We start from the raw sequence: 27,828 nt of genomic DNA, 5'->3' as shown, positions 1-27,828 counted from the left end.
TCTTCTCTATTCCGAAGTGTCCATTCCTTTTGTGGGCTTGGGCCACCATCTCATGGGCCAATTGATCAGGCACCACAACTTGTGTGCATTCCTCCAGCATGTGCGACAAGAGAACCTTCCGGTATAGCACTCCTTCTCTCAGAATCAGCCGGTCCCACTGACTGAGCAGGGTCAAGGTCCCGGTAGACAGCCGTGCCCGTATATCGGCGGGAGGCTTCTGCTGCCGCTTCACCCATTGTTTGAGTAGAGCCCATTCAGGGTTCTGGTCCTGGAGCCTGCACCACTCCTGGGGTGGCAAGGCGACCCCCACTGGAGTTCCAGCTTCGCCCACAACAAACTGGCGGTACTCCACCATCTGTTGGGCGAGTTTTGCAAAGTCAGGCGTCTCGTCCCCTTCTAATTCTTCATCCCGGTCTCAGTTGAGTAAGGGGTATGACACTCTAGACAGGCTGTCTGCATTTTGATTCGCAGCTCCAGCCCTGTATTTGATCTTGTAATTGAACTTGGAGAGCCGAGCCATCCAACGCTGCTCCATGACTTCGAGCTTCGCATTTTCTAGGTGGGCCAACGGGTTGTTATCGGTCAGGACTAGTACTTCAGCCCCCGTGAGGTATCCTGCAAATTTCTCCGACATAGCCCACGTTAGGGCCAACAGCTCCAGCCGGAACGAGCTATAATTGGTGGGGTTCTTCTCGCCCTCATGTAGGGATCGACTGGCATAGGCTATGACCCGTTCCTTGCCTTCTTGGACCTGTGAAAGTACTGCCCCTAGACCCTGTAGACTGGCATCGGTGTGTAGTTGGAAGGGCAAGTTGTAGTCCGCATATGCCAGGATGGGAGGAGACGTTAAGGCACCCTTTAGGGCTTGGAAGGACTCTTCCTGGCTGGGTCCCCAGCTGATGGGTCGTCCTCTGGGGCTGTTGGTGGTCCCTCGAAACAGGTCATGCAAGGGTGCAGCAAGCCGGGCGAAGTTTTTGACGAACCGGCGGTAGTAGCCGGCCAACCCCAGGAAAGCCCTGACCTCCTTGACGTTTGTGGGCTGCGGCCAATCCCGTACGGCGGCTATCTTCTCTGAAGATGGCTGGACACCTTCGGCTGAGATCCGGTGGCCCAGGTAATTGATCTCGGGCTGCAGAAGACGGCACTTGCTGGGTTTCAACTTCAGGCCATGTTCTCTCAACCTACTGAACACACGGCCCAGCTGCTGCAGGTGTTCTTCAAATGTGGCCGAATAGACTACAATGTCGTCTAGGTAGATGAGGGTGAAGTCGAAGTTGAAGTCTCCCAAGCAGCGCTCCATCAGCCGCTGGAAAGTCCCCGGCGCGTTGTTCAGACCAAAGGGCATCCGGTCGAACTCGTACAGGCCCATGGGTAGGATGAAAGCAGTCTTCTCTCTATCTTTCTCGTGCATAGGTACCTGCCAATATCCGCTGGCCAGATCCAACGAAGAGAAGTATTTGGCTTTCTTCAGGGTTGTCAGGGATTCTTCGATCCTTGGCAAAGGGTACGAGTCCCGGATGGTGCAAGCATTCAAATGGCGGTAGTCCACACAGAACCTCAGGGACCCGTCCTTCTTCTTGACTATCACCACCGGTGCAGCCCAGGGGCTCTGGCTTTCTCGTACCACTCCAGCGTGTAGCATGGAATTCAGGAGATTTTTCACTTCTTGGTATTGCTGGGGAGGTATTTGGCGGTACCTTTCACGGATAGGAGCAGTGTCACCTGTGGGGGTTTCGTGCTTGATACTGGTGGTGCACCCAAAGTCGGTGTCATGCCGGGCAAAGGACGCCTGATGCTCTTGAAGTAGCTCTTCCACCTGGGACACCTCCCGTTTGGAGTATTGGGATACGTCCAACTGACACTTCTCTCGTAGTTCTCGCCCCGCGTTGGTGTCACCTGCGACAGCGACCATGGCAGAGACCGTCACTGTCCAATCTCCCTCTGTAGACGGTACAAACTGGAGGGGGCTCATAGGGTTCACCTCTTCGGTTAGAGCGTAGACTCGGGCGAGCTGTGTCCCGACTTCTAGGTCAACGCCCACGTTAGCCATGTTGCCCAGTCTGACAGGAATTCTTCCCTTTCTCACTACTGCTAGAGTTTGAGCGACTAGTGGATTCAGCTTCCCTTCCTTCGGGGTGCACGGCTCAATCAGCACCTCCACGGCTTCAAGCTGTCTCGTGGTGCTAAGAGGTAGTGAGATAACTGTCTCTTTCCCAGCCGGTAAGGTGATCCTAGTGTGGCGGGGTACGGTGACCGTGGCCAGCGGCAGTTGTTCTTCTGTCATTCGCTGGAGGTTGCAGGTCCGGACCACTTGCTGAAAGGCACGGCGGGTGGCCCTATGTGCGGTCACTTCTTGCCAGTACTTGGGCCCCTTCTTGGTAAACAACACCAGATTCAGGTCTTTCAAGATGTTCATCCCAATAATCATGGGCGTTTCTGATCCAAAGCCTTCCCTGACCACGATTATCCCTCTCTTCCCGAGATCTTGGCCACAGATTTCGGTGTTCATCCAGGCAACTCCCGTTACCGGAATGGGTAGATTATTGGCTGCTTTGATCTTGATGGCGGTATCAGGGTCATAGGCAACCCGCGGCTTTAGACATTCTTGTAGAACTGCTCGGAGATGGTGGATACCTGAGACCCAGTATCCATTAACCCTTGTACGGCGATCCCTTCCAGTAATACTTCCAGGGTGGGGCTATTTGATGCAAGTTTGTTCCGTGGCTGGCTCTGTTTTCCTACACCCCTCTCTTTGGCGTCCCCTGCCGAGTGAGCCTCTTTGGCAGGGGCGTCTAGTTTAAAGGCGGCCGCTGTTGTGAGACATGACTTGCTGGTTCTGGTAGATCGGACTGTGGATGAACTTGAAAGTTCTGGGGGCAACGGTTGGCTCTATGGCGGGGATCGCCGCATGTCCAGCATCTTCCCATCGACCGGCTGGGTTGTTGTCTCGCTTGCCGGCCCGCCTGTTGGTCTAGGGTGAGCTGTAACACCTGTTTCTGCAACGCTGCCACCATCTGCTTCAGTTCTTCCGTGTTGCTGTTCGGAGTCCCGATACCAGATATGGACCTGCAAGCCGCGGTATATGTCTGTGTCTCCACGACAGGTCCCCTTGAACGTTCTATAGCTTCTTGTTTGACCTCAGCGAACGTAAAGGCCGGATTTATCCGGAGTAGATCTTGCAATGAGCGGTTAAGGTACGGGTCTCTCAATCCGGTCACGAACTGATCTCTCAACACCAGGTCACGGGCACCCGTACTAGCTACCTGTTCTTCTTTTCTACAGACTTGTTCTAGCAGCACTTGAAGGGCATTGGCATATTGAGGAATGTCCTCCGACTCGAGCTGAGTACGCCGGAAGAACATATAGCGCAATGTTCCCGCATATGTGGTCGGCCCATAGGTGTTCTCCAGTACCCGCACCAAGTCATCCAACGTACGCTGGCCCCTAACCGTCTCCAGCCTGACTGTCGTCCACGCTTCCCCCTCTAATGTTAGCATGGCCATTTCTGCTAAGGTCTTAGGATCAGTGTTATACATTTCCCCCACTATCTTAAGTTGTTCAGTCCATTCAGTTACAGGATAGTTCCGTCCGTCAAACTTTCTCACCTGATTGACAATAGACGGCGGGGGAGCTGTCCGGTTATAAGTTACTACCGTGGGGTGATTTTGTTGGTCACACATCCTGACGACTACGCCTCATGAAGCGACCGGTGGTAGGGCCGCGGGTGTGTGTGTATGCTCTATTCCAACAAAATCCCCATACTCAGATTTTACCGGTAGTAACATTTCTTTACTAGGAAACATATTTATAATACAATCAACCGAACTATCTGCGCACATGTGTATAGTGGAGTCCCCGGATCTTCACTCCTTCCGGGTACGCAGCAAGAGAGAAAAAAAAAGAAACGAGAAAAACAACAAAGAAATGGCAGCAACTTTCCCTAACTTTCCCTACAATCACGTACCAGTCTATCCCAGAAGAAGATGCCGCTCCCACGTCGCAGGCCTGGAGTCTCACGATGATGGGTCCCGGTGCAGCGCTGAAGGGATGCAGCTCCTCGGTCTTTTCCTTTGATCTTCTCCCGCTGGTAACGGATTATAGTCAGTCTTTTAGTCCTGGGGCACACCGAGCAGAAGAAGGGAGGTCACGGCCCCTGTACTTGCACTCAGGGTGCGATGCTCTGCAGTCAAGTTGTCACAGCCCCTGGATTTGCACTCCGGGCGCGATGCTCTGCAGTCCGGGGAGATCCTCGGCGAAAACAAAGTCCTGCAGCCCGGGGATGGCAGGAACCACTTCCACGGGGTGATTCCTCCAAGAATCCGGTGGCAAAAGAGCCCTGTGTTCAGAGAGACCACACGCAGCTCTCTCCTGGCTGAGCTCCGGGGCTGAATAATTTTCCCGCACTTTCTCTTCCTGGTTAGAACACACCAGCTCCTGTAAGGGATTTCCCACCTCTGTGTTTGTGATTGCACAGTCTGACACTGCCCCCTTGTGGGCAAGGGCTGAAGCAATATTCAAATCCATTTCTACATTAATGATGCAGTCTGAATTGTTGATCCCATTACACGCAGTTCACTGTGCGCTGCCATGTGTGTATTATCATGACATTATGCAGCAGGCGGCCGGCCCTGTATAGCGGTTGGGAGGGCGGCCCGGGGGGCAATTGCCCCCCTGCCCCCTGGGCCAGCCCGCCCCTGATAGAAAACCAGCTAGCCCCTAGCAGGCTTAGAGATTCTGATAGTCCCACCACCAGCAATAAACCTTTAGGCGCTTACAAATGCTCTACCAGAAACTGTTTATGTTGTAAAAATATCCAACATGGAAGGGTGAACTTTGGTTTGGCCCCTGGAGTAATGGAGTTCCTGATAAAAGGACATCTTACCTGTCAATCTGACTTTGTGATTTATCTTATTGAATGTGATTGTAATAAGCATTATGTGGGCAGAACCACCCAGGCTCTACACAATAGAGTAAACTCCCACAGACATAACATTAAGGTGGGTTTTATGCTACATGGTCTGTCTCGACATGTGACCCTACATCATGCTAGAAATATTAAATTAAGGGTAACCCCCATTGAACAGATACCCCCACATGTACCTAATAGGATCGAGGTCCTGAACAGGAAAGAAACGTACTGGATATATAAGCTCAATACCTTGAAACCTCAGGGCCTCAATGAGGTAACGGATTAATTTCATTAGATACTCATCCTAATTTGGTTTTTATCTGGTTTTTAATTGATGTTACTATGGAAATATTGATAATTTATTATTCACTCCCCTATGGGGTTCTTAGACATCATGTATAGAAATATATGCATATTTTCCCTTATAGATGGGCTATGTTTTTATACATGTTTTATCTCATTCACATTGGGATTTTTATGGTATTTTATAAGGTTTTTATATATTATTTTAAAATATCATGTTCGTTTATCAATAGGTCGTATTTTAATTATTTATTCATATGTTGTATTACGGCCAGCATTTCATAAATATATACGGTATATATTTGTTTTCCTCATATTTGCCGCGGATACTAGGAATCATAAGTATTTTATCTCTCCTTCCCCGATAGCCATATTTGTGAATTTTAAAATACACAAGGTTTCTTTTTCATGTCAGTTCCCGGAATACGCTCTATCGGGCCTGTGTCCCCCTGGGTTTTTCTTCACCCGCTATTTCAGAGTAGCGGTATAGTCCCCCTATTCTTTACACGGACTGACTGTTCATGTGGGTTCTCTCCCCGCGATTTTCCCTCACCTATGTTTGCTGGCACAACCTAACGAGTATTGACCTTTGGGTTAGTTTTGAATTTTTCTACACTTTTTCCACTCATTTATTAAAAACACATGTATTTATATATATATATATATATATATATATATATATATATATATATATATATATATATATATATATTGTGAGACTGTGACCGGGGTTATCTATGACGGCCGGTATGTCTCGCCCCGGTTGTGCTCACTCCATGATAGAAAGTAAATCCACTCTAGGGTTAATGCTGTTTCCCTACAGGCTGAAGGAAGGGTTAAATAGAATCAGGAACAAGGGCAGGTGTGCCGGGTGTGGGGGAGTGAACACAACTCCCTGAGCTCTCTGCTGGAGAGGCACATGTATATTGTTGTGGACTTTTGTTTGGACATTAAAACCGTGTGCTGTGAACCTTAATGCCTGGATTCCGTGTCTTCTGCTGCGCAGCCGACCGTGCTACCTCACATATGGTGGAGAATGCGGGCATGACAGCCGGTGAGGTGTAGCATCCATCCCTGGTGACCCAGCAGCACATGTCCTGGATTCGAGCGGCTATACTACAGCCCAAACCCGGCGACGCCATGGAGGACATACTAAGGCAGCAGCAACAGACTAATGCACAGCTACAAGAGGCTAATGCACAGCAGCAACAGACCAATGCACACCTGCTCCGGGCGTTGGAACGTCAGCAGCAATCCTTACAAGTGCAGGAAAAAAGGCACCAAGAACAGATGGTTCTCCTGGCCAAGTCGATCCGTGCCGGACCGGCAGCAACAACCCCGGGACCGGGTGACGACGGCAGCGTCCGGAAAGCGGTGAGACAAGCATTACAAAAGATGACCCCGGGGGATGATGTGGAAGCATTCCTGGCGGTGTTTGAGCGGGTGGCCGAGCGGGAAAAGCTGCCGACCCCCCAGTGGGCTGAGGTATTGTCGCCCTATCTGACGGGGGAACCCCAAAAAGCGTACCTGGACCTCTGTACCGAGGACGCCATTGACTATGTGACCCTGAAAGCCGAAATACTGGCTCGGTTGGGGGTGAATACCTATGTACGGGCTCAGCGGGCAAATCAGTGGTTCTATGAGGAAGCCAAACCCGTACGCTCCCAGGCCTATGACTTGTTGCATCTTGTAAAAAAATGGTTGCAGCCTGACACTCTGAGCCCAGCGCAAATGGTGGAAAGGGTAGTAGTGGATCGTTTTGTGCGCACTTTACCCGTCACCGTTCAACGGTGGGTAGGACAGGGTGACCCGAGTACCCTGGACCAATTAGTGTCCCTGGTAGAGCGGCATGTGGCTACGCAGGACTTGATACGGGACACTGAGACTTTGCGTACCGCCCGTCGGTCCAGCCCCTCCAAGCCTAGGGCCAAGGACCCACCGCTGACACCGGTGCAGGAGTCCTTTACCGTCCCGTCTGAGGCCGCGGCCGCCATTCCTGAGGTCCGGAAGGTTCTGTACCCTAAACGACAACCCGTCAAGGGGGTTTCCGTCTCCATTAGATGTTGGCGGTGCCAGCGGGTGGGACATATGGAAGCCCAGTGTCCACTCACCACGGAGCCCATGGATTGTGGGGTTACCCGGCGGGGTTCAATGTATGCTCAGGTGGTGTGTACCGCTGTCCTGGTCTCCCCAGAGACGGAGCCCCACTTGTGCCAAATACAGGTGAATGGATGTCCGGTTACAGGATTGTTGGATTCCGGAAGCTTAGTGACCCTTGTGCGATCCACCTTGAGGGCTAAAGTAAAGGCCACAGGACGTACCGTGGGGGTGGTTTGCATACATGGGGACCGCCGAGACTATCCCACGGGGATTGTCACCATCACAGCACCTTGCGGTCAGGTGCAACATGAGGTGGGACTTCTTAACACTCTTCCTTTTGACGTGATCCTAGGAAGGGATCTGCCCTATTTTTGGACTTTATGGAAGGGACCCCCTAAGTCTCCTCAGATATTGGTCAGTCTGGGACCTGAGCCCTACAATCCTGAATCCGGGACGCCTGCCGTAGGGGTCCCCATGATAGGGACAGAATGTGAACCCAATAGGTCGCCCCTAGAGGTATTGGCAGGAGAGGCTGAGACGGTCGAACCCATCCCGGAGTTGGAGGCGTCCCCGGATACGTTTGGGACAGCCCAACTCCAGGACCCTACGTTAATACATGCCCGGAGTCGGGTGACAGTAGTTGACGGGGTGGCACAGCTGCCCGGTGCCCAGGAAAGGTACCCCCATTTCGCCCTTAAGCAGGATTTACTCTACCGGGTAGATGAAATACGGGGCGTGGGGGTAGAACAGTTGGTGGTGCCCCAGCCGTATCGCCGGCGGGTCCTCGACTTGGCTCATAAACACCTGATGAGTGGCCACCTAGGGGTCAAGAAAACGCAGGAGCGAATATTGCAAAGGTTCTATTGGCCCGGGGTCTTTGGGGAGGTAAAACGGTTCTGCGAAACCTGCCCGGAGTGTCAGCTTACCGCACCCCTGACCCATTTTCGCAGTCCGTTGGTACCGTTACCCATTATAGAAGTCCCTTTTGAACGGATAGGGATGGATCTGGTGGGGCCCCTCGTAAAGTCCGCTCGAGGGCACCAACACATCCTAGTGATCGTTGACTATGCCACCCGGTATCCCGAGGCGATACCTCTCAGACATACTGCAGCAAAGCTTATAGCTCGGGAGTTGTTTGCTGTGTTCTGCCGGGTGGGGTTGCCCAAGGAGATCCTTACGGATCAGGGGACCCCATTCATGTCTAAAGTGACCAAAGAGCTATGCCGGCTACTCCAGATCAAGCAGTTGCGTACGTCTGTGTATCATCCTCAAACGGACGGTTTAGTCGAGCGTTTCAATAAAACCCTGAAAACCATGCTAAAAAGGGTGATTTCAAAAGACGGGAAAGACTGGGATATGATGCTTCCCTATTTGATGTTTGCCATCCGTGAGGTGCCACAGGCATCCACGGGGTTTTCGCCTTTTGAATTGTTATACGGGCGACATCCCCGGGGATTGTTGGACCTGGCAAAGGAAACATGGGAGCAAGAGCCCACCCCCCATAAAAGTGTGATTGAACACATTTTGGGTATGCAGAACCGCATAAGTGCGGTCATGCCAATTGTGAAGGAGCATTTACAGGAGGCTCAGGCCGCGCAAAGCGGCCGCTACAATAGACAAGCCACCGTGCGGACCTTTAAACCCGGGGATCGGGTGTTGGTATTAATCCCCACGGCGGAGAGTAAATTCCTGGCTCAGTGGCAAGGCCCCTACGAGATAAAGGAAAGAGTCGGGCTGGTTAACTATAAAGTGTTGCAGCCCGGTAGGCGGAAACCTGAACAAATATACCATGTCAACCTATTAAAACCTTGGCAGGAACGGGAAAGCCTGATGGCTGTTTTTTCCCCATCTCCCTCCTCTTCGGGTCGTTCACATCCGGCTCCAGCGACCTCCGGAGAGGACGAACCGGAAGTAAGGATTGGAGAAGCCCTCACCAAGACTCAGAGGCGAGAGGCCAGACGGTTGGTTCAGCAGAACCCCGATGTCTTCTCCGAACTGCCCGGTAGGACCAGTCTGATACGACATGATATTGTCACCGAGCCCCACCTGAAGATACGCCTGAAGTCATACCGGGTACCGGAGGCTCGACGACAAGCCATATCGGAAGAAGTAAAGACAATGTTACGCCTGGGGGTCATCGAAACATCCCAGAGTGAATGGGCTAGTCCGATTGTCCTAATACCAAAACCCGATGGCTCCTTAAGGTTCTGCAATGACTTTAGGAGATTGAACGAAATATCCAAGTTCGATCTCTACCCCATGCCCCGGGTGGATGAGCTGATTGATAGGCTGGGACAGGCGCGATATTTTACCACGCTCGACCTGACCAAGGGGTACTGGCAGGTGCCACTAACGGAGTCCGCCAAGGAGAAAACCGCTTTTGTTACGCCGGAGGGTCTCTTCCACTATGTTGTCTTGCCTTTTGGGTTACATGGCGCTCCGGCCACGTTCCAGAGGTTGATGGACTTAGTGCTGGAACCCCACCAGGCGTATGCATCAGCGTACCTGGATGACATCATTATTTACAGCTCCGATTGGCAGACCCACTTGGAACAGGTACAAGCGGTGGTGGACGCACTTCGAACAGCCGGATTGACAGCCAATCCCAAGAAATGTGCGTTGGGACTCACGGAAGCCCGCTACTTGGGCTACGTGATAGGCCAAGGAGTGATTAAGCCCCAAATTAACAAGGTTGAGGCGATCCAGAAGTGGCCTAGACCCCTGACCACGAAGCAGGTTAGGGCCTTCCTGGGTATCGTGGGGTACTACAGGAGGTTTGTAAAGGATTTTGCGGGACTATCAGCCCCCTTGACGGACCTTCTCAAAGGCAAGAAGTCCGTCATGGTGCGCTGGACTCCGCAGGCCGAGGACTCCTTCCGGGCCCTGAAGGGGGTCCTGTGCGGACAGCCCGTTCTTGTACACCCTGATTTCCGGAAGGAGTTCATAGTACAGACTGACGCTTCAGAGGTCGGCCTGGGGGCAGTGCTGTCTCAGGTGGTTCAGGGGGAGGAACACCCCGTCACCTTCTTAAGTAGGAAGCTCACCCCTCCCGAGCGGAATTATAGCGTAGTGGAGAAGGAGTGCCTGGCGATCAAGTGGGCCTTGGAGTCCCTACGCTATTACCTGCTGGGACGGCAGTTTCGCTTGGTGACGGATCACTCTCCACTGGTCTGGATGAGGTCCGCCAAGGAACGGAGTGCCCGTGTTACCCGGTGGTTCCTTTCTCTGCAGAACTTCCGGTTTACGGTTGAACATAGGGCCGGTAGGTTGCAGGGCAACGCCGATGCCTTGTCCCGCGGCCCGTGTTTGATGGCGGGAGTTCAACCCCGCACGCTTGAACTGAGGGGGGGGGGTATGTGAGACTGTGACCGGGGTTATCTATGACGGCCGGTATGTCTCGCCCCGGTTGTGCTCACTCCATGATAGAAAGTAAATCCACTCTAGGGTTAATGCTGTTTCCCTACAGGCTGAAGGAAGGGTTAAATAGAATCAGGAACAAGGGCAGGTGTGCCGGGTGTGGGGGAGTGAACACAACTCCCTGAGCTCTCTGCTGGAGAGGCACATGTATATTGTTGTGGACTTTTGTTTGGACATTAAAACCGTGTGCTGTGAACCTTAATGCCTGGATCCCGTGTCTTCTGCTGCGCAGCCGACCGTGCTACCTCACAATATATATATATATATATATATATATATATATATATATATATATATATATAAAAGCTTCTTCTATGTTTATTTTTATTCCCCGGGCATGATCTCATACCCTATTTTTCTATGCACTACCCGTCATTCTCGGGTTTCATTATCTTCCTGTCCCAATGCTAACTGAGACACTTGCGTTATGCTGTAGCTGACGCATGCGCACCCACTTTTTTCCCACGGGTTTGAACTCTATTCACCTCTTCCCCTTCTGATACTCGGTTCCTGCGCAGCCGCTTTGTTTTTTCCCACGGTGTTGAACTGTATTGAACTCTCACTCCATATGAAAGTCAGGAGCGGTTTCTGTACTTTCATTGAGGGTTACACTATTGTTGAGGGTACCTCTATGCGTGTATGTGTGTGCATTTGTAGATGCATATGCATATGTGTATATATGTATGCATATGTACATTTATTCTTTTTCACTCATTTCTGTCACAGTGGATGTGGTTTATAAAAACTGTTCTATATGCACAGTTGTTTGTCCTAGAGTTCTGTAGTCTTGGTGCAGAATTCTTTTCTTCCATATGGTTATGGTGACTTGTAAATATCTCTTTTGGTGTTGTCCTTTCTTCCTCCACACGTTCTGATCAACCACTATTCCCGTTGGGTGGACTGGCTTGCGCCTCCACAATTCTGATCCTTACTTACCTATAGTTCTCCGCTTATAATTCTGGATGAGTTCTAGGCTTTCCCCGGAGTTTATCATGCAAACAGATTTTGTGTATATACATATGCACATACGGATTCAGTGGATTTTATTTTATTTTTCTGTCACACACAATTAGATTATTAACATTTTTAAGTGTCACACAATTTATTATGCCGAGGTTACACCGCGAATGTCTATATGAGACAAGAATTTATGTTTTGTTCCTTCAGCATGTATTCACTTGTATTGCGTCATATATGGATCACGATATACCCTTTCCTGCCCGTTTTTTCTATACGGGGCGGTACTCTGACATCACTTTGTCTATTTAATGTACACATGTATCTACCACGGTAGATTTGATGTTGTCTTATTTCTGATGGTCCTGAGGAAGGGGGCAGAGCTCCTGAAACGCGTAGACCTATGCAACAATAAAGCTATATTAATCTGATCTTCAGACTTGTGATCATTGGCGCGGCATTAAAAACCCGTCTTCTACCTCTCTCCGTTATCTGCTGCTTTGGGTTGCTGCTGCCATGGTCCATTTCTACATGCGATTATAGTAGTTGTGACTGTCACAACTACAGTTGGTGAGTAATATTGCTCCCCCCTCCCCTGCCCTGTACATATTAGGGTAAGACCCTATTGCGCTTTATTTTCCACAGCTTTTTCTTCAATGAAGATAGTTATAACTGACTTGTCCGTTATTTTTAGTCTCATGTGCACACATGACAATATAATTTGGAACAGCAGTCAGATCCAGAGGGACCGCTTGAGTCTCATTTTAATCATCATTTTAACCTTATCAGTTGGCGCCCAACATGGGGCCACCGAAAAGAGTGAGTCAGATCTTCCACTTTCTGGACGTCTGGGGGCTACTCCACAAGTATCCAGGTGTCGCTCGATAGGATTGATCACCCTCATCCGCAGTAAGAATCATATACATTGTATGTGTTTTTCTATCTGTGGATCGAGAGACTCATGGCGAAAGGGGGTGGTCACTAGTCCGGAGAGTGGTAGTGCACTGGAGACCTAACGGTGTGACTGTCACTCGCAGGTGACCTAGAGAAGGAACGAACCCAGACCCATAGGTGCTGGTACAGTGGGTCTTACGGATCTGACTGGCTATCTGTATTTCTGCGTTGCAAAGAGGGAGGGGGGCTTTCAGCTTCACAGAAGGTTTGTAATTTCTTCGTTTTAACTCTGACTTAGTTCTCAAAGAGTTAATTGTCTGCAGTTGTTGGAATTAGTAGTGAAGAAGAAGGAGGGGTCATACACCCACCGGCTGTTTAAACAGGGACAGAGTGGGGGTCAAGACAGCACAGCCACACGACTGCTTGAAGTGAGGAGGAAGGGGGGTTACCAATCCCCCACTGCCGTAGTCTTTACATTGAGGAAGCAAGAAGGAGGGGGCTAGTGTGAGTGACTGAGAGGATTTTTTAGCAGCAGAGGGAGGGGGCTGGGAGCTCCAACCTTTTCACAGGGAGACAGAGGGGGCTATTTGCAAACATGACATGGAATTTGGAACAGAAACTAGCTGGCTTATGCGTTTTCAGTATTTTGTAATTGTTGGTTTGTTTTTAGAACAGAGAGATAAGGGAACCGGCGTTTTCCCCAGTGTTTGTATCACATCTATTGCCGTGTTTATAGCCGGAGAAATAGGAACATGTGGAGAACGGTATATAGTATCCACGTGTTGGATGCTGAAAATTGCGTCCTCTTTACACGGTAAAGAGGGGGAGGGGTTCCGGTGGAGAAGATAAGTGTTTGAATCAGTGTATTCCCCTGAGTATTAACTCATGCAGTGCTATGTAAGAAGCCGGAGAAATAGGGACGTATAAGGAACGGTTTTGTATTCATACGTTGGACGTCGTAAGTGTGTCCTTATTACATAGCAGGGGAGGAGGGAAAAGGATTCAGTTGGATGTGGCCAATCCAATTACAGCACTATGCATACTCTGTTAAAAAAGAAATGTGTCTTTTTTAGAAGGAGCTGAGAACGCTATCGCCCTAGTTGAAAGAAAAAAAAAAAGAGTGGGAAACAGTATACAAAAGATTGTAAAGAATTGTGTAAAGTAGTTGGACTACCACCAGATGGCAGGCTGCAACCCATGTACGAAAGTCCATATTAATCTCCAGTGAGGGTATACTGGAGGACAAAGACCATATTCACTTGCTGTTTCTAGAATTACTAAATGTCTTTCTCCAGCTGTCTCATTGTTCTCTTTTAGAAGTCATTACATTTGGTGTTAATCAATTGTATTGTATGCTGGAATGCAAACTGGTTTACAGCCATTAAAAGTAACATCCCTGGTTCACTACGTAGTTCCAGCCCCTCCCATTACCCCCAGGGAGTCACAATATGGATGTACACCCGGAAGTCAGGTGCCTGGAAGTTCCTGTGGCAGCCATCTTGCTACACGTACTCATGGCAGTACACCTCATAAGCCACGCCCCTCTAAATGGCTCTTTGTCCACAGCTCTACACCCATCCCCTTGAGAGGTGAGAGGTGTTTTCTGGTGTATATACGTTAAACATTTAAATAGTAAAATTAATTAATTAATTAATTAAATTTGCTTACTCAGCTATCCAATACATGCAAGTCAAAGATAAATAAGTGAAACTTTTACAGAATTGATAAATAGAATAGAGGTAGGAAAATACATATCTTTGTACTGTGTTAGTTAATTTAAAAAAAAATAATTGTAAAAGACTTACCCTAATGATGTCAGAAGGCTTTATATCCATTTGTAAGAGCATTAAGTAATGTATCCAGCGGAGATGTGGAAAGTAGATGTTTTCACGGCTATGTCTTTTTAAAATAGAAGATGAGGGTTTTTTTCCTTTCTCTCTGGCTTCTACTAACAGATAAGAATGGAAGGTGGTTTTCCCGGATGGTGAAATACGTTCTGTTTAACCCTTAGGGGCACTTTGCACACTACGACATCGCAGCTGCGATGGTGGGGTCAAATCGAAAGTGACACACATCCGGCGTCGCAGTCAATATCGTAGTGTGTAAATCCTTTTTGATACGATTAATGAGCGCAAAAACGTCCAAATCGTATCATCGGTGTAGCGTCGGTCTTTCCATAATTTAGGAAGGACCGATGTAACGATGTTGTTCCTCGTTCCTGCGGCAGCACACATAGCTGTGTGTGAAGCCGCAGGAGCGAGGAACATCACCTTACCTGCGTCCTGCGGCTCACGCCGGTTATGCGGAAGGACGAAGGTGGGCGGGATGTTTACGTCCCGCTCATCTCCGCCCCTCCGCTTCTATTGGCCGCCTGCCATGTGACGTCGCTATAACGCCGCACGACCCGCCCCCTTAATAAGGAGGCGGTTCGCCGGCCAGAGCGATGTCGCAGGGCAGGTGAGTGCATGTGAAGCTGCCGTAGCGATAATGTTCACTACGGCAGCTATCACTAGATATCGCACCTGCGACGGGGGCGGGAGCTATCGCGCTCGGCATCGCAAGCATCGGCTTGCGATGTCGTAGTGTGCAAAGTGCCCCTTAGAGTTCAGGATTTCACATTTTTAGTTTACTGCTTATACCTGAATGATTCAATTAATTTTGCAGGGAAAATTAGATTACATGAGATATGTGAATTATTTTCTGTGTTGTTTTGTTTTTTAATGGCGATTTATTCGAACAATATATTTTTATTTTGTGACCCTATCTCCTTTTCTGTTTGTATGATTTCTTTCTAAACAATTTATATTTTTTTTGCAGGTTACAGTCACAGCTGTCACCTAATCATGTCTCAGTTATTTCTACTACCAAAGGTTTTCTTTCCTTGTGGATACAGTATATATGAACTGTGTTGTTTATCATAAGGTTTTAAAATTCCCCAGCAATGTATATTGTTGTACGATATACGTTATTTTCAGTGTTTGTCCAATTTTAGTTTCTTGTATGTAGCTAATTTATAACCTTCTGTCTTATTTATTCTTTTAGGGAATACCAGCATAAAAACTCTGTATTTTGCCAGATTGGTAAACAAAAACTAAAAAACAAGGGGGGATTTCCCTTGCAACAGTTGAGTTTACTAGATTACTATGAGGCATATCTGTTAACTGAAATAGGAAAATCTTGTCTTATAGGTTTATTTGTTTATTTATTTAGTATGTTTAGTCATGTGAAGTATAGATGACCACTAACTGTATTATGGTCAGAGTTAAAGTTATAAGAATGATCTAATGTATATTTTTTAGTTTTTTGTATTCATAGATGGAACAAGATGTTGGTCGATTCTACACTGGATATGCTACATGAGGTAATCAAAATTTGAACCACTCCCTCCCCTCCTATCGGTACAGGAGGCAGTGACCTATTAAATGCCTTCTCTAGATGGGTAGAAGAGGAGTGGGTAAGAGTCTTTAGATGTGCATGTAGGTTGTAGATTTTTTCCTGTTGTCAAATGAGCTAGGTATACTGAAGAGAAAGTCTATATCTGAGCTGATGGAATCGGATGGAGATGCCCGCACAGGTGCAGCTGACCAAGAAATAATGAACGGGCTTAGAGTTGAGAATCTTTCACCAATATGGACCATACCTCTGTGACACCTGTCACGTTAGTGACTTCTGTCACTCCTTGTGTTCTTAAATCCTTACAAGAACAAGCAAATCAACAAGGAATGGAGTGTGACACGCAGGGAGCCAACTGACTGAGGAAGGTCTGTGGATTAAGGGTGGTAAGCTTTCTCTGCCATGAGATCTATTCTTAATGATGGCCCAGGTAACCTATGGACTAAAATCTGTATAAGACAATTGTCAGTGTGTGCTTTGGTGACACCAGGGTTCAGTACCAGGTAGGCAGACTCACCCAGTCTTGTAAGACATGTGCCTAAAACAAATGAGAAAAAAACTGTAAAGAGTCCGCAGAAACACCCTGCACCTGCTCTACCCATTTTTAGAGACTGCAAACTGATTATAGATGTATATCATGAGCACGTTGTATGCAAATCTGTGCGTGTTGTGTAGATTTCTCTCCAGGTTTGGTCAGAGGCATTCCAGTGCAGAAAACTACGTTATTGCGGAGAACCACATGATGGTGGTATGTAAAAAAAATGTGTTTACAGAAGTAAAAAAAAAAGTGTTTATTTTATATAAAAGTGGAAACTGGCAAATCGTGTACAAGATGTATGTTTTGTTTTCTTTTCGTAATAAACAGGTCTTTATGTGAGATATTTTTTGGTTTAGCACAGGCATATACAATTTTTAAATGATTGACTAAATAGTGTAATAAACAGGTGTATTTTCCAATTCCAGATATTAAATCAGAGCTAGTAGTATATGGTCTCCAGTCAGGAGACTGATTGATCCTAAAGGACAAGAGAAAAAGAGATGGTGATCAAGTTTAAACTGGAGCGGGGATGGGGCTTCATTAGCAAGCCCGATCTCACAAAGGACATTTTTGTCTCCCGGTGAGACGTGGAACCCCACCTGCAGAAGGGTCATCCTGGTCGCGACCTGCTACCAGGTGATGCCGTGGTGTACTCCCGACATAAAGGTGAAAGGGGTTGGTACGCCCTGAACGTAAGAAACCAGCACTCGGAAGAAGCTTCACCAGAGTGCGCACCAGACCATGAACTTGCCCTAGCCAGTGCAACAGACACTGTTTTCTGTGACCAGGGTACACACACACTGGGTCTGAGCTATGGCATGCCAGGGTACATGGACTGCCCTGAGCTGGGAAGCATACAAATCAAACAAAGTCCGTGGAGCCTCTGTTAGGAGTCTCGACACAGAAACTAGCCAGATATCCCTCCTGGAAGGACTTAGTCAAGGAGTGGCTATTTTTAAAGAGACCACCATAACCACCATTTTAAGTGGCCTTTTAGTCAATATCCAACTCTTTGACGAGTTTACAGATATGAAAAGGGAAATACCAAGACCATCTATCCATCCACAGACAGCTGTTTCGGGGTATAGCCCCTCATCAGTGTGGAGTAGGATTCTGGCTAGGTGGGAGCAATGCCTAGTAGACCAGCAAGACAAAACAATCACTGATCTCAGGAAGACCAGCCAGAGAAAACACTGCTGGCAGCCAGAAAAGGCGCTCAACACAGTGAAATCCTAAGTGCATTGGCCCCTGGGAAGTATGCAAATCAAAAAAGGTCCGCGGAGCCTCTGTTGGGAGTCTCGACACAAAAACTAGCCAGATATCCCTCCGGGAAGGACCTAGCCAAGGAGTTGCTCTTTTTAAGGAGACCACCATAACCACCTTATCAAGTGGTCCTTTTTGTCAATATCCAACTCTTTGACGAGTTTAAAGATATGACAAGGGAAATACCAAGGCCAGGTATCCATTCACAGACAGCTGTTTCGCCCCGTGATTGTTTTCTCTTGCTGGTCTACTAGGCATTGTTCCCACCTACCCAGAATCCTACTCCACACTGATGAGGGGCAATATCCCAAAACAGCTGTCTGTGAATGGATACCTGGCCTTGGTATTTCCCTTGTCATATCTTTAAACTCGTCAAAGAGTTGGATATTGACTAAAAGGGCCACTTAATATGGTGGTTATGGTGGTCTCCTTAAAAAGAGCCACTCCTTGGCTAGGTCCTTCCCATAGGGATATCTGGCTAGTTTCTGTGTCGAGACTCCTAAAAGAGACCTTTTTTGATTTGCATACTTCCCAGGGGGCAATGCACTTAGGATTTCACTGTGTTGAGCGCCTTTGCTGGCTGCCGGCAGTGTTTCTCTGGCTGGTCTCCCCGAGATCAGTGATTGTTTTGTCTTGCTGGTCTACTAGGCATTGCTCCCACCTAGCCAGAATCCTACTCCACACTGATGAGGGGCAATACCTCGAAATGGCTGTCTGTGGATGGATACCTGACCTTGGTATTTCCCATGTCATATCTTTAAACTCGTCAAAGAGTTGGATATTGACTAAAAGGGCCTCTTAATATGGTGGTTATTGTGGTCTCCTTAGAAAGAGCCACTCCTTGGCTAGGTCCTTCCCAGAGGGATATCTGGCTAGTTTCTGTGTCGAGACTCCTAACAGAGGCTCCTCGGACCTTTTTTGATTTGCATACTTCCCAGGAGGCAATGCACCTAGGATTTCACTGTGTTGAGCGCCTTTTCTGGCTGCCGGCAGTGTTTTCTCTGGCTGGTCTCCCCGAGATCAGTGATTGTTTTGTCTGAGCTGGGAAGCCGCTGACCTGGTGACAGGCAGTAAGCCTGTCTAAACGTACCTAATGTGAAAATAGTTAATTGGTTCAAATGTTGCAGATAATGTTTTGGGTTTGTGTGTGTGTGTGTGTGTGTGTGTGTGTGTTACAAATGGACAACTGGATCACTGGACGAGGTGTGATCTGAACTGCTTTTGTATATACTGTAGTTTGCACTGGTTAAAGTTCCCTTTAGCAGAATTCAAAGACCATAGAAGTTAAAACCCGTCTTGCGTGCTGAAGTAATAATAATAATAATAATCTTTATTTCTATAGTGCCAACATATTCTGCAGCGCTTTACAATTCAGGAGCCTCATATACATATCATATACATAAACATATACAAACAAGTAACAATTATAGAAGATACAATATTTAAAGGGAAAAAAGGCAACCCTGCTCGTGAGAGCTTACAATCTATAATGAGATAGGGGGAGGTGCATGGTACAAGTGCTTATTTACAATAACAATCCAGCCATCTCAAGGAAATGGGGGTTAGATAATGGCTTCCTGGACCAATAGGCCAGAGCCTTGAGATGCATTTGGGTGCCATGGAGTTTGACGTGGGGTTATGTTCTGAGAAATTGTAGAGGGATTAGGTGAAATTAGTTTGGCTAGGGAGTGTGATAGGCCGCTCTAAAAAGATGCGTTTTTAGGGAGCGTCTGAAGCTGAGTAAGTTGTGATTTGTTCTAACTTCTTGGGGTAGAGCGTTCCAGAGGTTTGGTGCAGCTCGGAAGAAGTCTTGGATTCGGGAGTGGGAGGTTCCAATTAGTGTGGATGTTAGTCGAAAGTAATTTGCAGAGCGTAGAGAACGGGTGGGATGACAGGCAGAGAGGAAGGTGGAGATGTAGGGGGGTGCTGCACTGTGAAGAGCTTTGTGGGTGAGAACAAGCAGTTTGAATTGGATTCTGTGATATATGGGCAGCCAGTGCAATGACTGGCACAGAGCAGAGGCATCCAAGTAGCGGTTAGCCAGATAAGTGACCCTGGCTGCTGCATTAAGGATGGACTGTAGAGGAGAGAGTCTAGTTAGGGGTACACCAATTAATAGAGAGTTACAGTAGTCAAGGCGAGAGTGGATCAGGGCCACGGTGAGGGTTTTTGTCGTTTCCATTGTGAGAAAGGGGCAGATTCTAGAGATGTTCTTGAGGTGCAAGCGGCAGGAGCGGGCAAGAGATTGTATGTGGGAGGTGAAGGAGAGATCAGTGTCAAGTATAACCCCCAGGCAGCGGGCTTGCTGCCTAGGACTTATCGTTGTGCCACACACAGAGAGGGAGATGTCAGGTTTAGGAAGGTTGGGAGGGAGGGAAAAGCAGAAGTTCAGTTTTGGAAAGGTTAAGTTTCAGATAGAGAGCAGACATGACGTTGCAAACTGCAGTCAGGCAGTCACTTGTGTTCATTAGTACAGCGGGAGTCAGCTCAGGGGATGAGGTGTATAGCTGTGTGTCATCAGCATAAAGATGGTACTGGAAGCCAAATCTGCTGATGTTCATTCCAATTGGCGCAGTGTAGAGGGAGAAAAGAAGAGGGCCAAGGACTGAACCTTGAGGGACCCCAACAGTGAGAGGAAGAGGAGAAGATGTGGAGCCAGCAAACGATACGCTGAATGAGCGGCCAGAAAGATAGGAAGAGAACCAGAAAATTACAGTGTCCTTTAGGCCGACAGAATGGAGCATAGTGAGAAGGAGATGGTGGTCAACAGTGTCGAAGGCGGCAGAAAGGTCAAGAAGAATAAGCAGAGAGTGGTCACCGTTACGTTTTGCTGTCAATAGGTCATTGGTCACTTTGACAAGGGCAGTTTCTTTTGAGTGTAAAGGGCGGAAGCCAGACTGTAAAGGATCTAGAAGCGAGTGAGTGGAAAGGTAGTGGGTGAGATGAGAGTAGACCAGGCGCTCCAAGAGTTTAGAGATGAAGGAGAGATTGGAGACTGGTCTGTAGTTGCTTGTGCAGTACAGATCAAGGGAAGGTTTTAGTAATGAAGCGTGGTCAGGAATGTTCTGTCGCACACCCAGAGCCTATGTTGGGGGTTCGTTTGTGGCGTGTTCCTCACATTGTTCTATTTGTTGCTGCTAATCTTGCACATAACAGGTGCAATGCAAAGGACTCTGGCATCATGGGCTTCTTAACAAAGTTAATCGTGTTAAAGTGATGTTTTATACTGCAGAGTTTTAAATTATATTGCAAAAAAATTATCATGTTGGTAACATTAAAACGATAATGTCTCCCATAAAGGGAAGAAAATATTTTACCTGTTAACAGCATTCAAAATTTGCATGTCATAATGCCATTGTATTTTTATTTCTGTTCCAGCCCGAGGACATGCTGTGGTTTGCTGTGAGGGAGTGTGGCACCCCTAAGTCTTCAGTCACCATAAAGGTACTGCATCTCAGCCAGAGGTATGGTGCCCCATCCCTGGGTAAGGAAAAGTTATCCCCCAGTATGCACACAAACACACACACACTCTCACTCAGCAACACCTCATCAGACCATGCTAAGGGCCTAGTGACTGTCCGACGCCAGTCTGGGGGGAGGAGTCTAGTTCGTGGGAGCAGTCTGTAGAAAGTGGGACAGTCGAAAGGAGCAGTGGAGGAGTGAAGACCTGTGGTCTGGAACTGGTGCAGCTCGGCCCAGGCACAAGAGAAGGGATCCTAGAGTCCACGGGAAGTTCACCATACTCACGTGGTCTCATTCCACGTACGAAATATTGGAGTGGAGGGACTTGGCCGCAGATGGGGATCCACTCCCTAGACTAGAGGAGAAGAACCAACATGCTCATCTAGTAAAACCGGAGGCTAAGGATACAGCTAGTACCAAAGCCAACTCCACACACAAATCCGCTGGAAGGTGACCACATAAGGCCAAGGGATAGAGCTTCAAGCCACCTGACAGGGTCCGTGGACACTGGCTCAGGGCACTGCATGCGTAAGTGCGGGACAGGCAGGCGAGAAGTCAGCACAGGAAGACAACCAGGGAAGGAACATAAGAGGGGTGCACCTGTCTTGACCTTCGAACTACCCGGGATCGACTGGAGCACATCACAGTGGAACCCAGCACTCCAAAGGTGGTCACTGACTAGTTGCGTTACCTTGGAACCTGCTACAGTGAGTAAAAACCTTGAGACTGCATTACTGTGTCGTTCCATTATTCGCCTGTGCCTCCGGCCCTGCACCCCTGCCATCACCGACTACTATCCCTATCGGCCCTGAGCCCAGCTCTACCTGTGGAGAGCTATACCAACCAAGGTGCATCAACACCTGCCCCAGAGGTCCCATCCCGCAGTGTAGGCTATCTCTGGCCGAGGACCAGAGGTGGCGTCACAAACTATTATCCTCACTATTATCCCTTTTAAACGACACCGCCGGGGTCACGGAATCGGGCTTGCTGTTGTGACATCCCTCTCCCCAGACAAGGAGCGTCCCGGTAAAGAGTGCCCCACAGCCCCAGTGTGGGTGTGTCAGGTGCAAATAGATCTTCAAAAAACAAGGGAAAAAGAGGCTAATGGATCAAGAAATTGAAGGAACTGTCAAGTTTGATGGAGGAAGCCTGAAGATATGTTTTTTTTCACAGTCAAAGGCATTGGATACTTGCCTAGGATCAATGGTGATCTCAATACTAAGGTATATGTGAGTATCCTCTATAGACGAGTTACTTCATACACTCAAGCACTATGGGTATGAAATGTATGACAGAGTGCTCCAGCAGGATTATGGCCTAAAGCATACATCGAGATTGTCGAAGAAATGGTTCAATGACAATGAAGTAAAGGTGCTGGTTTGGCTCCCACATTCCCCAAACACTTGTGTGTGGAGTTGTAGAACAAGTTGTATCCATACCCAAGTAAGTTGCCCAGTATGCACCAACAGTGGGAATGTGTAGAAGGGACCTAGGATCAGATTCCAGTCGAGACATGCTTGATTGTGATTGAGAGAATGCTTAAAAGAATTCAGTCAGAGTTGAAAGCCAAAGTGGCTTTACAAAATACTAAAACAAAATAATTTAGATTTTAAGGAGCAAAATAGTAATAATGCAGTGACATGACAAGAATCTGCATATCTAATTATGTGCTAAATAGTTGGAAGCCAAATTAATGATGAGATAGCCAAGATGATTGTTTATAAAATGAAGGTGGTCTCACATTCAAAGCTACAATGAATGGTGAGATATGGAGCCTGAAATTTAAAACTTCAGAACATTGTTGTTACCCTTTTGTTTGTCACTGTATATCACAAGAACCATTAACAGTACAGAAATATGGAATTGCAAATACAATCAGTTTCAGAGTTCATCATCAGAACCACTAACAGTACAGAAAAACAGTACCAGAACTACAAATGGTACAGAAATACTGTATATCACTTGAACCATAATCAGTATAAAAACATAGCATCACAATCCCCATTGGTACAGAAATGAATCATCAGAACCACCCTCAGTATAGAAATACATTACCATAAACACTATCAGAACAGAAATACATCATAAGAACCAAAGTCAGTACAGAAATAAACCACAGAACGACTAAAAGTGTAGAAATACATCACCAGAACCATCATTAGTATGGAGTTAAAACAACACAACCACCACCAGTATAGAAATACATCCCCACAGCAATTATCAGTATAGGAATACATCCCCATATGTATAGAAATACAGCATTACAACAACCTTCAGTACAATAATAAATGACCAGAACCACCATCAGTACAAGAATGCAGCACCAGACTCATCATCAGTACAGGATCATATAATCAGAATCACGATCAGTACAGAAATACTGCACCAGAAACATTATCTATATATTGATACAGCACTACGTTTGGTACAGCTATCAATTGTAATGTCAGAACAGCCCCATATACAATTGTATTGCATGAACCTACAGCTTTGAGTATGTCCTTAACAATGGAAAGAAGATACTAGGACTTATTGTTACCAGCCATCATCAGGTCATACAGGTACCACAATAGTGATGTGATGAAGTCAGCATTACAAATAAACATTTACACCCAGATACCTTTCACGTGACATGTTCCCTGATTGGAATTGTTGCCTTTATTTTCTTCTCCATCTTGTCCAGATGCCTCTTCATATCCACAGCTCATTTTTGCAGACTTCTCATTTTTTTAGTCTTCTGCAGCACATTCCGACATGGTGCCGTTAAATATATCAGTGCCATTGTAATGAACCTGTATAAAAACATATCTGTCCATGTGGTGACCCTGAATACTTGCCTTGCACTGTACTCCCTGCACAAAATATGGCCCCCACACTATCCTTATTATGGTACATAGACTACATGCTGTCCTCTCCTTTCTATACCCCCTCTTCAATCTGTCTCCTCACACTGTGCCTCTTCTATACTGCCTAGTCTTTAAACTCTGCCCCTCTGCACAGTGCCCACTCTGCATATTGTCTCCTCCATACTGTGCCCTCTCATTGTCCCCAATGCTTCTCCTTCTCTATAATGCCCCCACACTTCCCAGGCTCTATACTGTGCCCATGCACAGTTTTCTCCCCCATAATGCTATCTTACCCATTTCTATCTACTCTACATACTGACCTCTCATATCCACCCACCTGCCTATACAGCCTCCTAACACAATTACCACTCCTGCCCATAAATATGAAGAAAGTTCTCCACACACATTCCCCCCTGCTGACACTGTCTCCTCACACATTCCCAGTCCCCCTTACCTATATTGTCTCGTCACATATTCCCAGACTCCTTTCTATACTGTTTCAAAGCATCAGGTGGCATGCTGGTGCTCCACTGACATTTTTGCCTGGGGAAAATGCCACACCTGTTCATCCTCAACTAAAGGCCGCTTTACACGCTACGATATATCTAACGATATGTCGCCGGGGTCACGTCATTAGTGACGCACATCCGGCCTCGTTTGACATATTGTAGCATGTAACACAAATGAGCGACTGTGAACGAGCAAAAATACTCACCTTATCGTTGCTCGTTGACACGAAAAAAATCGAACATCCGGTTGTTCATTGTTCCTGAGGTAGCACACATCGCTCCGTGTGACACCCTGGGAACGATGAACTGCAGCTTACCTGCGTCCCGCCGGCAATGCGGAACGAAGGAGGTGGGCGGGATGTTTACGTCCCGCTCATCTCCGACCCTCCGCTTCTATTGGCCGGCCGCTGTGTGACGTCGCTGTGACGCCGAACGTCCCTCCCCCTTCAGGAAGAGGATGTTCGCCGCCCACAGCGAGGTCGTTCGGGAGGTAAGTACGTGTGACGGGGGTTACTCACTTTGTGTGACACGGGCAACAAATTGCCCGTGCGGCACATACGATGGGGGCCGGTGTGATCGCACATGAAATCGACGCGTGTAAAGCAGCCTTTAGATATTCACCTGCATTACAGCTCCCAAAGGAGTTTTTATTTGGCTTTTCCATTCTAGAATGGTATATCAAAGGATATATGCTGTAATATGTCTCTCCTTTTAATTCCATTACATAACTGCATCCATTACTATTTGTTAGGTCAACAATAAATATGACTGTTGGTTCAGACAACACAGGATTTTTTTGAAGTCTTTTACCATGGACAGATTGAAGTTGTAGACACAAAATTATCGTAAATCAGAACATTTTATTCAAGATCATCACCAACGCTGCAGCCAGGGAGTAGTAATAATATTAATAGTGTTTGTGAAGGAGAACATATCTTTTACTGGCCGGACATAATTGTTATCACCAAGCTTTCCTATGAACAGACATAGTTCAGAATTGACAAGAATAATTAGCAACTTTAATTAGATCTCAAATTCAACATAGCAGTCCTCTATAGTAACTGTTGAGGGTTGCAATAAAAAAATGAGGATTGAGTTCAAGTGAAATTTCCTAAAATTTGCAGTTTCACATGAATTTGAACATTTTGAGACCTGATTCACGGTTTTCAATACTAAAAACAAAACTTGACTAGCACCATTTCCCACTCAGTTGAAGCATTAGAGAGTAGGCTAACATCATTTTGCATGGCCATGCGGGCTTCCCCATAATACCCTGCAGCTGCAGTATGACATCTTATGGATTATCATACCTTGTACAGTGGTGGTCAGCACCTGGATCATCACAAATCAGTAGCTCCCAGTGGAACACAGTTTGTATGGCAGAGTCATTTTCCATCTCCAGAGTCACTGGGCAAGTGTCTCTATTCTGTAGAATGTAAGTTCATATGGTCAGTAGGGTTCTCTAACTTTCAAATAAGAGTGTTAAATTCTATAGTCAACAAGGTTCTCTGTCTCAGATAGCATGTAAGCTTTAATGTTCAGCGGGGTCTTCTCTCTTTCCTGTAGAGTGTAACTTAATACGGGTAAAAAGAGAAATGCGAGTTTCATGCTGCGCTAGAAACCACAAGAATCCAAGGGTATAAAATTAATTCCTTTTTCTTTATTTCTACAGGTCAACACATTTCAAAGACATATTTGTCTTCTTAATCAGGACAAAATCAAAAGGAACAAATCAGCAGGGTTACCTCAAACCTAGAGTGTAAGCACTTATGGTCAGTTGGTTTATCGCTCTCACTCTCGTTCACGTGTAGTGTAGGCTCTTATGGTCAGTGGGGTTACTTCTCTCATCCTCTCATATTCAGTGTAAGCTATTAAGGTCAGCGGGTTTATCTCTCTCACCCTCTCATATTAAGTGTAAGCTCTAATGGTCAGCAGAGTTCTTTCTCTCTCTCACGCTCTCTCACTTATAGTGTAAGCTCTTATGGTCAGTTGGGTTATCTCTCTCTCACTCTTTCTCACTTATAGTCAGCGGGGTTACTTCTCTCATCCTCTCATATTGAGTGTAAGCCCTAAAGGTCAGTGGGTTTATCTCTCTCACCCTCTCATGTTAAGTGTAAGCTCTAATGGTCAGTGGAGTTCTTTCTCTCTCCTCTCTCCTACTTGTATCTTCTGAGCACTTACAACTATCTAGTTCTCAGATTCAGGTAAATTTATTAGCCGCAAATCAAACTTTGAGAGTAAAGGCCCCTTTACACACTGAAACTTTCTAGCGATCCCACCAGCGATCCCAACCTGGCCGGGATCGCTACAAAGTCTCTGGTGAGCTGTCAAACAGGCAAACCTGGCCAACGACGCAACAGCGATCCGGACCTACAGAACGACCTAGCTAGTCATTGGGGACGTTGTAAAGCAGCTTTTTGAAAGGGAAGTCGCTAACGAAGTCGCTGTAAAGTCCCCTTTACACACTAAAACTTTGCTGCACAGCGGGAAACAAAGGACCAAAGAATGGTCCTGAACGATTTGTAGCGATCACAACTTCACAGCAGGGGCCAGGTCGCTGATGTGTTTCACACACTGAAATGTCGCTGGGGAGGTCGCTATAACGTCACAAAACCGGTGACGTTACAGCGATGTCGTTTGCGATGTTGCAGCGTGTAAAGCCACCTATAAATAGACAAAGTTGGTCAATTCGAATTTCCAATCATTTGCCCATCTCTAGTTGCAATAAATCTATAAAGCAAGCAGCTGTCTTTGGTTCTTCCCAATATCTATGCTATTATTCCCAATATGTACTCTGTGCCCATATTAGCCTCTCCCAACTAACCTAATGCATGATATGCTGAACCTGAGCTATGGAAAACAACAAACTGTTCAGCATTCCCTGTCTTTGAGACAGATCGTCCTATCTGTTTCCTAATAACTGTGATGAAATAATTAGATTCATTATAGCATTTATGACTGTTAGAACTAACGAAAGTATATTTTAAACATGTCAGCCTCATTGCCACAAATCTACTTAAATGTAAGCTGATATTGAAAAAGACATTTATGGAGCAATCTAATTCAATTGATGACAGTACAGTATATTGCTATGCTAATCGCTTATTTGGAATGCGGCTTTGTGTGCAAGCCAATACATTTTATTTGTACCCTCCTAACAGATAAATGTTTATATGACAAGTTTCATTGCTATTTTTTTCACCCATCTGAATTTGCTGGATGTTGCAACATTTATTA

General features: G+C 46.9%; 1 long non-coding RNA gene across 1 annotated transcript in view; it reads right to left on the bottom strand.

Annotated features, from left to right (window-relative positions):
* Positions 1–27,828, bottom strand: part of LOC142244291 (uncharacterized) — a 79,652-nt gene that overhangs the window by 14,203 nt on the left and 37,621 nt on the right. Inside the window, exon 2 of the long non-coding RNA XR_012724495.1 lies at positions 25,902–26,017. This is a non-coding gene — a long non-coding RNA (uncharacterized LOC142244291). The remainder of the gene's footprint in view (positions 1–25,901; positions 26,018–27,828) is intronic.

This window comes from Anomaloglossus baeobatrachus, chromosome 6 (genome assembly GCF_048569485.1).
Source record: "Anomaloglossus baeobatrachus isolate aAnoBae1 chromosome 6, aAnoBae1.hap1, whole genome shotgun sequence".
In the NCBI taxonomy this organism is placed as follows: domain Eukaryota; kingdom Metazoa; phylum Chordata; class Amphibia; order Anura; family Aromobatidae; genus Anomaloglossus; species Anomaloglossus baeobatrachus.
This window is presented reverse-complemented; position numbering and strand designations above follow the sequence as displayed.